We start from the raw sequence: 3,471 nt of genomic DNA, 5'->3' as shown, positions 1-3,471 counted from the left end.
AGGATGGTATCCAAGGCCTCAATGTAAAGGTGACATGTGAAGAAACATCTGATGGAGGTGAGGAGAAAGTCAAGCAATTATTTTGGGAAGAGATTTCCAGAAAGAGGCAAGAACTAGTTAGGATACTTTTCTAAAGATAATTCCTTGCTCCATGGAAATTTGAGGGTTGTGACTGAGATAAACAGAAGTATTTATCCAACAAGTAGTAAGATACTCCCCATCAGCTGCAGTAACCTAGGCCTGTCCCAACTCCTTCCAGAGTAATCATAACTCCTTAAAGTCTGCATCAAAGGGAGTTGTCCTTGCCCCGAAGACACTATTAGAGATAAGTACCAAGACCCTCTCTCTGTCATTCCATGTTAGATCATTGTTTTCAGGTAGCACTTTTCAGCATGCAATTTATACTATCACCTATAGGCTATGTGCTGTAGATAACTGTTAATTAGAAAAAGACTCTAATCTTACACTTGTCCAAAGATGGAGTAAGTTTCCAGGCCAACAGGCTTGTTTTCTCTGAAAAGTACTAATTAAGTTGGGCCAGAAAGCTTCTCAACATACGAGAGAACCCAGTGACCCCTCAAACACAACTTGACAAAATGCTCAGTGTGTGATTATAGCTTGGTCATTAACACAAATTAATAATAGCACATATACTTACATGTACTTTTCGTTAAAACTGTTGACAACACACTGAAAAGTGTGTACATAAGAAAAAATGGCAAGTATCAATTGCAGATGAGCCTTGGGGTTAATAATATGTGTCTAGAGAAGAGTAAAGAAATCAGTGGTTTTATAAGTATCCCTCATTCCCCCATTATTCTTAAAAAAGCTTTGTGATAGAAGAGATTTAGCCAATTTTGGAATTTTTTTCCCTGAAAAAAAATGCCACTTCTAGATTTTCTTCTGCCAGTTAAATTATTAAATTATTATCTATCTTCTGCCAATAAATATGTGGGTATAATAATCCATAACAAAAGTTTTTAAATTGTTGATTGGTTCCCCACCAACCACAGAACTTCCATCTCTAATTATCTCAAGGTAATCAAATGTGCAATTACTAGATTAAATGAAGAGAAGAATACATATTTAACTCCAGGGTAAATATAGCAACATACAATCAAATCCCACAAAATTAATCTAAGAGTAGAAAATGAAATAATATACCTCATCCTAGATCACAAAAGAGATTCTGACAAAGCAGAGTATACCTAGAAGAGTGAACACAGAGGTTCCAGTTAACTGAGTGAACCATACATTGATAGTCTTTATCCTTACAGTATGACTTTATGTTTTATGTTTCCAGGTAGAGAGACAACAATCTTAACCGAGAAATGCTTCTCTAATGAGGAATACTGCACAGGTATAAACTGTATTGCTTCCAACCTATGTCATGTCTCAAAAAGGTACCATACTGTCTGCTCAAAGGGGCTGAAATAAAATGAAAACACAAATATATTCCAAGTCACGTAGTTGCAGAGGGATGAAATGAAACCACTGCTGCACTAGTATATGGATTAATGTTGCCTTTTGCTGTCAATTCCAGCAAACACTACATCAAATTTGTAGCTAGGGCTGATTCATGTTATAACATTCACTCTCAGATCTTTGTCTCCAGAAAGCCTATTCCACAGTTTATGAAGCTGGATAGACAAGAGTTATGCATAACCTCGGAAAAGCTAAGGGGCATCACATTCACTGGTATGGATCAGTGGTCAAATAGTTAATTATTTTGCTCACAGCAAAGAAGGAAGACTTTTCCATTTGAAGATTTTTTACCCTATACACAACAGATTTGGGGAATGTACTGTATACTGTGCATCAGTTGGTTTAAAAAAAATACTGCAATCAACCTCCTAAAAACAGACATTGCAAAAGCTTATTACATTATTTTTAATACTTCTAAAATTCTATAAGAGAACAGATACAGTTCAGTTAAAAACAAACTCAAAATCCTAGGAGTATGAATCATTAAACATGCATACATAATACCCAGACATCCCTTCAAAACATTGGGATTAAAGAAAAGAGGCTATGGTTTCTATAGAGAAATGCAAAAATCAAAAACACTTTTATCTGAAGTACAGGCTACCAGAAGCATAGGCTTAAGGGATCCTAATGCAGCATAAATCAGCCAGGCAGGCTGAAACCAACTGACCTACCTGTCAGGACCAAAGCAGAAGGCACTGCCGAGATCTGTTGGGGTAAGGGGGAAGTGCATGGGGCCAACAGCATGCCACAGTAAATGCACTGTCACCCTGCTGAACTGCAATTGCAGAATGGAGCTCAGGGACATGGAGAAAAATGTTTGCTGCTCATCCACTTAAATATTAAGAAGTAGCCAAATAGTTCTCTTCTTAGCCCTATGCTTGGCTACCAAGGAATGCCGTGGTGTATATCAATACCCTTGGGTTAAATTTCCGAAAATAACGCAAATTGCTCCTCACAGAGGCTGAACAGACCTTTTAGAAACTTTGGGCCCAGCTATAACCCTTAAAAAAGGTAAAAATTTAAACTATATATATTTCCTACAAAGGGTTTATGTTTCATTTGCTGGTGGTTCCTGTTGTTTCTAGCAGTAATAACTTGGCTGCAGTAATCCTGTAGCCAAGAAATTTTGCAACCTTCCCACTAGGAGGAGCTACAGGAACACAAGGATCAAGATTTGAAATGCCAGGGCTCTGGTTGTCAGGCTATAGTTTATGAGAAAACTATTTTCCAATTTACTTCAAGCAAGCACTGGTCAGAACTATTTTAGAGCCCCACAAATACAATCCAAGTAATTTCAACCAATACCATTTAAGCACCTACTATGAGCAAGGCTCATTGCTACATGTAATGAGGGACATCAAGATAAGTGACCCACAATACCTGCTCTCAACTAGCTCATAAATTAGTGGTGGGGAGAGGGGGAAGGAAGGACAGGTGGATTCAACATGTTCAGAACTACCTGTTCAGAATTCTGTTCAACATGTTCAGAATTACAGCATGGAGTGTGATAAACTGCACAATGACAAATCTGAAAATAAAGCAACATTATATTGATAAGGAGGATAAATCATACTTGCATTGGGGGAAAAGTAAGAATTAGGAAATAGTCTCATGGACACCCTCAACACTGAGAGTGACGGGAAGCACACAAGTGCTTACCGTATAATCTCAGGAATAGAAACCATTCAGGAGTTTAAAACCCTCTTTTGCTAGGTGGTTTCCAAATGCCCAAAAATAAAACAGATGGTCTCTGCCAATGACAGAAAGTTTCCATATGGCAGGTGCTTGGCTCCAGTGAATGCCTTGAGAGGAGGCCCATTGCCCCACACAGAGCTGGTCCTCCACAATGAAATAGAGAAAACCATGACTTATATGACTATGATGTTTAATTGTATGTCATCTTGGAGGGTGTTTCTGAATCAAATTAACATTTAAATCGGTGAACTGTGCATAAAGCAGACTGACCCTTGTAATGTGGGTGGG

The sequence above is a fragment of the Piliocolobus tephrosceles genome, chromosome 12 (genome assembly GCF_002776525.5).
Source record: "Piliocolobus tephrosceles isolate RC106 chromosome 12, ASM277652v3, whole genome shotgun sequence".
NCBI lineage: Eukaryota > Metazoa > Chordata > Mammalia > Primates > Cercopithecidae > Piliocolobus > Piliocolobus tephrosceles.
This window is presented reverse-complemented; position numbering follows the sequence as displayed.